Source organism: Nicotiana tomentosiformis, chromosome 7 (genome assembly GCF_000390325.3).
Source record: "Nicotiana tomentosiformis chromosome 7, ASM39032v3, whole genome shotgun sequence".
Taxonomy (NCBI): Eukaryota; Viridiplantae; Streptophyta; class Magnoliopsida; order Solanales; family Solanaceae; genus Nicotiana; species Nicotiana tomentosiformis.
In genome coordinates this window covers 115,350,707-115,361,399 of record NC_090818.1, presented here as the reverse complement: position 1 = coordinate 115,361,399, position 10,693 = coordinate 115,350,707, and positions in this window count along the sequence as shown.

Below are 10,693 nucleotides of genomic sequence, written 5' to 3'. Positions count from 1 at the left end.
ATCCCGCCGGAGGTGATCACTCATAAGCTGAGTATGGACCCAAAGCTCCATCCGGTTAAGCAAAAAAAGAGACCACAGTCTGAAGTCAAGCATACATTCATAAAGGATGAGGTATCTAAACTCCTTAAAATAGGGTTCATTCGGAAAGTTAAATACCCGAACTGGTTAGCTAACGTAGTGGTAGTACCTAAAAAAGGAAATAAGCTAAGAATGTTTGTGGATTACAAAGATCTGAACAAGGCATGCCCAAAAGAGTCTTTTCCTTTGCCTAACATTGATCGGATGATCGACGCGACGGTCGGGCATGACATACTCAGCTTTCTCGATGCCTATTCCGGGTACAACTAAATTCAGATGAACTCAGGAGATCAGGAAAAGACTTCCTTTACCACTAAATTCGGTACCTATTATTATAACGTAATGCCATTCGGATTGAAGAACGTCGGTGCCACCTATCAACGCCTAGTAAACCGGACGTTCGAAGAATAGATAGAAAATCAATGAAAGTTTATATTGACGACATGTTAGTCAAGTCCCTACGAGCATAAGACATATTGAAGAAATACAATATGAATCTGAACCCGAAAAAAATGCGCATTCGGGGTCGGATCCAAAAAATTTCTCGGGTTCATGGTATCTAATCGATGGATTGAGATCAATCCCGACAAAATCAAAGCCATAGAAGACATCATTGTGGTGGACAACGTCAAGTCCGTTCAGAGGCTGACCGGGCGTATAGCCACCCTGGGCCGGTTCATATCGAGTCCTCAGACAAAAGTAATCAGTTCTTATCACCGTTGAAGAAGAAGAATAACTTTTCCTGGACCCCAGAATACCAACAAGCTTTGAAAGAACTCAAACGGTACCTTTCGATTCCGCCCCTGCTCCACACTCAGAAGGTGGATAAACAGTTATACCTTTACTTGGCGGTTTCCGAGGTGGCGGTAAATGGAGTCTTAGTCCAGGAAGAGGAAGGTACGCAATTTCCTATTTACTATGTCAGTAGAACTCTAGGCGAGGCCGAAACAAGGTATCCTTACCTGGAAAAATCGGCGCTCGCTTTGCTAAGCGTCTCTAGAAAGTTAAAACCGTACTTTCAATGCCACCCCATATGTGTCGTAACCACTTACCCACTGAGGAACATCATGCATAAACCAGAGCTCTCGGGCCGATTAGCCAAATAGGCCGTCGAAATCAGCGGATACGATATCGAGTATCGACCCTGAATCGACATAAATTCTCAAATTTTGGCAGACTTTGTGGCCGACTTTACACCGGCCTTAGTACCCGAAGTTGAAAAGGAATTATTGCTAACCTCGGGGACTACCTCGGGAATTTGGACCCTTTTTACGGACGGTGACTCGAACGCAAAGGGGTCCGGGTTTGACATCTTGCTGAAACCACCTACGGGGAATATAGTTAGGCAGTCTATTAGAACTGTGAAATTGACTAACAATGAGGCCGAGCATGAAGCCATGATTGCAGGTATCGAATTGGCTAAAATCTTTGGGGCCGAGGTGATTGAAGCTAGGTGCGATTCCCTCATCGTGGTAAATCATGTCAATAGGACATTTGAAGTGAAAGAGGAACGAATGCAAAGGTATTTAGACAAATTACAAGTAATGCTGCATCAATTCAATGAATGGACCTTACAACACGTGCCCTGATATCAGAACAGCGAGGTCGATGCTCTGGCTAACTTGGATCATCAGTTGACGACGATGAATTCATTTCTGGAACAGTCGTACAACTCATGAAGTCGGTGATAGAAGAAGGCCAAGCCGAAGTAAACTCAACGAGTTTAACCTGGTATTGGAGGAACAAGTACATAAACTACCTGAAGACGGGAAAATTACCTTCAGATCCCAAAGGGTCGGCTATTACTGGACCGAAATGGAGAAAGATGTGATGGACTTCGTACGAAAATATGACGAATGCTAGAGACACACACTGATGATCCATCAACTGGAGAGCTACTCCACTCGGCCCTGTCCCCGTGGCCGTTTATGAAGTGGGGAATGGATATCGCCGGTCCCTTCGTGGGCACCCGGTAAAGCTCAATTCATACTATTCATGACCGATTATTTTTATAAATGGGTCGAGGCTCAAGTATTCGAAAAGTTCCGAGAGAAAGAGGTCACTGACTTCATCTGGGCCCACATAATATGTCAATTTGGAATACCGGCCGAGGTCGTTTGCGATAATGGGAAACAATTCATCGACAGTAAGGTAAATAAATTTTTCGAAAATCACAAGATTAAGAAGATATTATCAACACCTTACCACCACAGTGGGAACATGCATGCAAAATCAATAAACAAGAACATACTTCAAAACCTTAAAAAGAGGTTGACCGATGCCAAAGGAAAATGGACGAAAATCCTGCTCGAAGTCCTATGAGCATATCGTACGACCTTAAAGTCTAGTACCGGGGCCACTCCGTTTTCGTTAGTTTATGGGGCCAAAGCCTTAATATCAAAGTCGAAATGGGAGAACCGAGCCTCAAATTCCAATATGCGACAGAAGAGTCAAATGGAGAGGCCATGATCATGATCCTGAAACTATTGGATGAAAGGCGGGAGGCCGCCCTAGTCCGATTGGCCGCCCAGAAATAGCGAATAGAAAGAAACTATAACCGAAGGGCCAACCTCCGACACTTCAAGATCATGGACTTGGTATTGAGGAAAGTAACATTACACACCAAGAACCCGGACGAGGAGAAGCTGGGACTGAATTGGGAAGGACCATATCGAGTAGTCGAAATTACCAGCAAAGGCTCATACAAGCTTGAAGCATGAAACGGTGTGCAACTACAGAACAACTAGAACGTGACACACTTAAAGCGGTATTACTACTAAGGTACGAACTCGATTACTATTTAATCATGTAATGAAACGAACTAACATTTGCAGGCAACAGTCGAGGATGGATGTGGCTATTATGTCTGAAAGCACGCGTTGCACTCTTTTTTCCTTGAACCGATTTTGTCCCAAAATGGGTTTATCGGCAAGGTTTTTAATGAGGCAATAGTAAAACATACTAACTTAGATTCAAAGTCCGGTCTTAAATCGGAGTCAATGATTGTTCACTTCGTATCAACAATATCCCAGCCCTCTCAAGCTCGACCTTAAATATTGGAGGCCATTACCCTCAGATTAAGGTTTTTATCAAGGACAAAAGAAAAACCTTATATGCTAGAAGCTAATGCTTGGTGGATAGGATTCATTGTAAGGGCCAAACGGTCATATGAACCATGCTCATACAGTCCACCCGAGCCATAATACAAGTTTTTATGCACTTTCAATAATGTACTTTACATATTGAGAAATGAAAGGAAGTTCAGCCTTGTTATTACGCATTTTCTTGCCTTTTCAATTCCGGATCCTCAGAGCCCATATCCCTACTCGCGGACTATCAAGCCTAAGGGCTACCCCTACTCGGGGACTATCTCCCGAAGTAAGTTCGGATGACCCGGGTTACTAAATCCCGGAAGCACCCAACCTATTAGGCGGTGCCCAAACACAAAAGGCTACGACCACCCTAAAAGTGGCTCGGAGACATCCGAAGCTCGTAATAAAAAAGAAAGGCCTTTATAAAAATTTGAAACCTGCTAAAAGGTTACCCTTGGAAAAAGCATTGCCTAAAATCACTTAAGCATCTGGAAAACCTCCGGTCACACCAAGGTTTCCAAGCCTCGAGCAAACAAAGTTGTATCAAGACCGGTCTCCGTTCGGACCTCCGAAAAACGAACGCCCATAACTACATTTGATTCTATGCTAAGGCATCAAAAATATTACATGAATAGAAATTATAAAAAGATGCTAGAAAAGTAAAAGACACGATATATTCTGAACTATATTTACAAAGGCCCAATATAAACGACCTCAAAATAAATACAAAACAATATACATGAGGGAAAAACAAAAATTAGAAAAGTACTAAGGCATCTACGCTTGGTCTTCACCGGACCCAAATCGTCGCCAGAACCGTCGAAGCCCTCAGAGCCTTCGGCATCTGCAGGCTCGTAGAGATCCTTTGCCTCAGCCTCGAGCTTTTTGGCTTCCTCGATCTCATCCAATAGGTCAAAACCTCAGGCGTGGATCTCGTCGAGGGTCTCTCTTCGGGATAGCCACTTCATATATTTAGCCTTTGTCCTTAGGCGGGTCTTGGTTGCCTCCACATTAGCCTTTGGCATCGGCGGAGTTTATGTCTAATTTGGAATTCATTTCCTCATATTCTCTACCGATGGCATCTCGCTCTGTGACAGCCAAGCTCAGCTGTTCTCGGAGATTATCATTTAGTTGATACTATTTGTCAGCTTTGTCCTTAGCCACTCGGAATTGGTTCTCAACCGATGCCAGCTCTGCCTTCATGGTTTCCTTCGTCGAAGACAGCATGTCCATTCTGCCTTTCCACCGTTAGGTCATGGCCTTGACCTCGTTCAGCTCAGCTTGGAGCTGGTTGACCAGGTCGATCTTCTGTTGGACCTGCGAGGTTGTGTTGTTATTCACCACAACTAGCTCCTCGTTTTTAGCTTCAAAGACCTTTACCTTTTTGACTAGGTCGGTGTGTTCCCGCTTCATGGTCGAAGCTTTCTTCTGAGCCTTGTCCAGCTCGGCTTAGAGGTCTTTGACGGCTCCGTCCTGTTTCTCACTGAGAAGCCTGTATATGTCCTTCTTCCGGACCTGCTCTTTGAGCTCGAACTCGAGCTGGCTGATTTCCAAGTGGTACTGTAGGAACCACTCATGGTGAAGCATTGAGGCCTTTAAAACAATGAAAATAGTAAGAGATATCAAAACTTTAGTGGAATTCACGAGGGAGTGCAAAAGTGTTGATTCCTTACCCGATTTAGCGCCTGATATGCCTCATTGAAAAGACTTGGCGCGCCCACCTCATTCATCTTTGCCTGGTCCTCCTCGGTTACAAGGCATCGGAGGTAGTTGGCTACGCACACTAGAGCCGATAGAACTCGAGCATCCTCCGAGACCGTAAGAATAACTGTTCTCTTGCGGTCGGGGTCCACGCTCAGTGCGGGAAACCGCTTTACCAGTTGTGGGCTCGAACTCGGCATGCCAGCTCCCGAGGGAGTGACCTTGTGGCCTTTCCCTCGGTCGTCGCCTGCTCCTCAGCAGGGGTCGATCCATGGGCGACAAAGATGTCATCTTCTTCGGGCTCATCTATAAGCTGGTGAAGGGATTCAGGGTCCGGTACCCTGGACTTAGTATTCTTCTTGGGCTTATGAGCCCGGGTAGCCGCCCTCTTTTTTATCTTCGCCTTGGGATCTAGGGAGCCCAAGGACTTTCTTTTCCTCTTATTCTCCCCCGTGGCAGCCCGGGGCTTTCCTGAAACAGAGGGATCGACAGGTAAGGACACATCCTTATCCCCATCCAGCGGCCTAAGTTCGGTCGTCTTAGGCAAACCTGCAAGAAAAAGGAAAAGAAGTCAGCATTTATGTAAATTTGGGGCGTAGTAATAACTATTCAGGAGAGAGCCTTACCCTGAGAATGGGCCTCCCATCTGCCTTTCGAAAGTTTGCACCATGCGCGCTCATAGTAGGACATTTTCTTGCAGATTCTTTTGATCCACTCCTTGAGCCTGGGGACTGCATTGGGAACCCGGGCAATGGCTGCACGACCATAAATACTAGCGATGAGAAAAGAAATAAAGGAAAATTGACACATAAGGAAAGACTACACTTACGAGATGCGTTCCATTTCTCGGAGTATGGCAGGAACTCCGGAGGGATCATATCTTCGATTTTTACCCGAACAAAATACCCATGCCAACCTCGGTCTCAATCATCGTCGATGCTCGAAAAGAGAGCCTTGTTGGCTGGGCAAACAAGATTAATTAGTCCTCCTTGAAAAATTTGGGGATTGTACAGCCGAAGTATGTGGTCGAGGGTGAACCGAGGAGATTCAGTGTTGTTCATAAAATGACGTTGGAGGATCATGATCCTCTAAAGGGACGGATGGATTTGATCGAGGCACACCTCGTACCTCTTACAAAAGGCCAGGACTACTGGGTCTACCGGGACTACCGTGAAGGGGTAAGTGCAAACACTTAAATACCCCTACACGTGGGTAGTAATATAGTCTTTGGGCCCGGGGACAACCACGTCCCTGCCTTCCCATTTATAGTCCTCTCGGACTATAGGAAGGGTATCTTCAGTAATGGAGCATATGTATCTCCATGCTCCTTCACCTCGGTCTTATTTGGCGGAGGCCTTCTTGACCTTGAAGTCATCCCCGATTGAACAACCCCCAGGTATATAGCTTTTCATAGGGGCCTCTCGGGTCGCCCCGGGAGAAGCCACCTCGGGAACAGCCAACTCAACATTTGTGGCGGGGTGGGAAAATGAAGGGGCAACCAGTTGAGGAACTGATTTGGAAGTCTTAACCATTGCAATCTGGGAATATTTGAGGATTTGGAGAAAAAATATGAAGATTTGAAGGAAAGGTATAAAGGTTTGAAGAAAAAAGTATGAAGATTTGAAGGTGGGATGAAGATATGTGTTAGAAGTTTAAAAACAAATATGAATATTTGAAGATCAGAGATGAAAATATGAAGGTTTGAAGAAGTTGAAAGTCGCTAGAGAAATCCCAAGGTAGAAGCTAGGATCGGAAAGTGGAAAAAGTACAAAAGGTCGAAGCTTTTATAGGGGAAAATGTAATCAATGCGCAACGTTTCACATTCAGAGGAAACCATCCGATGTAACGTACGAATATAGGAACCGAGGTTCATTTATCGTTTTCCATCGTTTCGGCGAACCTACTCTCTGATAAACGAGGGAACTATATGTATGCAGGTAAAATCGGGGTTAGTGCACACCCGACTTCCCGGTGAATCAAACGAAGTAAGAGTATATGAGATCTAAATCGAAGCTGGGAACTTCTTGTACCGATGCCTGAATAGGGTGCTCGCTACCAGGCCTGACAAGACAATATTTCCCGAACCTATAAAGAGCCCCGAGACCTCGGAAAGCATGGCAACAATTGCACACGACTAACAGAAGGCCGTGATATCCGCACCTCACCAGATATCACGATGCGGATCTCGCCCGATGTGGGCAACGGATCAGTAATTAATGAGAAATGAGGATTTTTGCCTTTTTTAGAATTGTACTATGGATGAAACTCTCTTACTATATAAAGAGGAAGCTTTTTATTCGAGAACACACATTGTAACACCCAAATCAAGGCAATACAAATTCATTTTTCTGCCCTCTAACTATTGAAAAATTCTTATTTTTTTGTTGTTCTTTATACGCAATTGGTTTCGAATTGAGGGCCCGGTCGAGGGTAGAACTACTATCCAACTTTAATATCTTTAACTCATTTATCTAACATTCTTGATTATTTGTGTTGAATCAATCCACATATTCTTAAAACCGTGTATAAATTCAATTATTATCCATTTTAAGGGTACACAATATGAAGGTTGGCTTTGTCAATAATAACAATATAATAACGCATTATGCATATATAGATAGATCTATATACATACAGAGAAATCATAGAATTATCATATGTTATGAACGAAAGCAACTAAATATCAAAAACGAAAGCAAGCTAAATATCATGATTCTTCTATAGGTCTTTTAATTAGAAATAAAATAAGGTTTTAGTCATTTCAATTTTCATGAAAGAACAAAGCAGCAAAAGCTGGCATTATAGGAAAAATGTTGGCCTCAAATTGAGATTATCCACAAGAAATTCATATTGACCATTAGGAGTAATGACCATATAGAAGAGGGATGAAGTAAAATTTATTCCGAGCGGGTTAGTGTTTGGGTTGGGTAAGATAGAAAACTAAGTATATTTGGATGGTATTTTTGAACCGGTACAGAGATTATATTTAGCCTTGGCCAATAGTTCAGGGGCAGTTTTGACTCTTTTTCATTTATTTAATTGGATTGGACCAGCAATAAAATGACATATGAAATTTGAATAATTTTTAATAACGAAAAAGGGTTAAAGATACCTCTTTCCACCTATTGAGTTATTGGTATCCCTAACGTTTTTCCCTGGCCCTTAGATGTCACTCCGATTAGCGGCTGAACTTTTTAAAAAAAATGATTAATGACTAATTATGTGGCAAACTCTCATTGGCCTATTTTAAAACAAGGGACCCCATTACATATCCAAACCAACTTAACCATACCCGCCCCAAAAAACTGACCCGCTCCGACCCACAAACTAATGACTTAAATTAAAAATGAATTTCACCTTATTTCTCAGCCATCGTTCTTCTCTCCTCTTTGCAGACCAAATTCTCCATGTCCCACCTCTCAAATTGAATTCTCAAATTCAACAAAATCAGGCCGGAGTTCTCTATAATGTCGGAATCTTTTATTTCTTCTCGTGAATCAGGTCAGCCCCTCACATATTTTTGCGGATTGATTGCCACCAGTTTACTGCTACGACATCTATGAATGGTGGCCGTAGATTCTTCAAGTGTCCTCGTCCTAAATATATTTCTTGTCATTATTGGGAATGTCGCGATGAAGAAATTTTGACCCATGTGTCAATGTTTATCCACACTCAAAAGATTTCATTGAATGCTCTTCGTAAAAAAAGGAACAATTTGAAGAAGACCCTGGATGAATTGTTAGGTAGGAATGCTGCAAAATTAAAGAAAGTGACTTGCATGGAGAAGAAAGTTGTCACGACCCTAACCGAAGGGCCACAACAGGCACCATGTGCCTTACTCAACCGAGTACCAATGTAACGTATCTTTATTATCATACTATCATGGGTAAATGAGCCAAAAAGGCCGTCATGAGATTACCCGAATAAAACATAAAGGAATATTCGATATAGGATGACCCAACATGATATACAAACTTATACATGTGACATACAGGCCTATAAGGCCGACATGATCATTTGTACACTCAAACCATAGGCCGACAAGGCCATAGAAGTATCCATATACATGACCTCTGTATACAAGCCTCTAAGAGTACATAAACATCATAAAGGTCGGGACAGGGCCCTGCCATATCAATCAATACGTATCCAAATCATACTGACCAAATAGAAAATTTTGGAGCAAGTGGAGTGCACCAACACCTTCAGCTGAACTGATAGCCTACTATGAGGATTGTCAACCAGTCTATCGGGACCTGCAGCCATGAAACGCAATATCCCCAGGCAAAAGGGACGTCAGCACGACAAAGTACCGGGTATGTAAGGCAGAAAAGCATAAATAAGAACAGTAATGCAAAGAGAGATAAAGAAGATACAACATGTAACATCTGAGTGCCTCTGAGGGCTACTGAGATGATATATATACATAAACTTTTAAAAACATACGCCTCTGTGGGAATCATCATCATATTGTACCCGGCCATAATAGGCTCAATAAAAACATACATGGCCATCATAAGGCTCGGTAGAATCGTACCCGACCACGTGAAGCTCGATAAAACTTAACTGATCAGTGGTTGCACAATAGGTGTCGTACCCGGCCGACTATAGCGCAAATCGGTAGAGTAATATATATATATATATATATATATATATATATATATATATGTGCACAATAAGTGCCGTACCCGGTCATAATGCATGTTGGACTCATGGAATCACGTTCTAAACCTTTCGAAGTGACGTAGGATCGTTGCACCTTCGATTAATGTTATGGACATACATACCATCAATATAGATCTCAATAGGATTCAAGGATCATACATACATGATTAGAATAACTTTATAAGAAAATAACAACATGGACAACCTTAGTTGCTAGGAATAGATCCAATATGAAATAGCGTATCGTTTATGTTCGTTTCACTTAGATCATGCCAAAAGAAAGAAGGAAGTGCCTTAACAAACCTTATCATAATCTGTCTGATAACTACGTTGAACTCCTCTCGTTTCACTTCAATCTACAGTAACGATAAAAATGCTATCGTTAAGCTACGAAAGATGAAGCTATCGTACAACGAACGACAAGCTTATTTTATATTAAAACGGGCAGCATCTCCCCTGTTTTCCTTACTTTACCAAGTCCATAAACCAACACGAACCCATACAACCTTTACCTATATACTTTTATCACCACAACACAAATTAATCTACACAACAACAAGTGCATAAACATCACCAACGAAACTACTATTTAACACGACAAACAATAAGCTCGGATTGAATTCCTTTTGAACTTTTTAACCCCAAAGTCATTCATTCATTAATAAAAACATAGACATCATGATATTAAGTACAATAGGAGGACTTCTAACCTCTTATTCATCTCCTAATTCACCCTCAAACAGCCCAACAATCTAACAACAGCAAGTACAACTTTCCATTATTATGTTGTCCTTTTTCTTCATACTCATAGTACCGACAACAAGTTCGATATGTAGATAATATTTTATAATAAAAACATCATAAGAGAGTCATTTTAAAGGTTTTCCAATCATTTATACTTCATGGAAATAACCTTTCCAAAATAGTCCATTAAAACAATAACATCTCAAACTATTTCAAGTCTCCTCTTGTAGTATTTTGCTCAAATAATGCAACCAATACACAAATAACTTCAAGCACATGTAGTAGGATGTTATATTCACTTTAACCAGTAGAAACAACATGAAATTTCAGCCAAGAATAGCTCACAACTATCCTCAATGACACCACAACACTATAGGTGTTGTATTCTATTCTTGAATCAACTTTTAATGTTC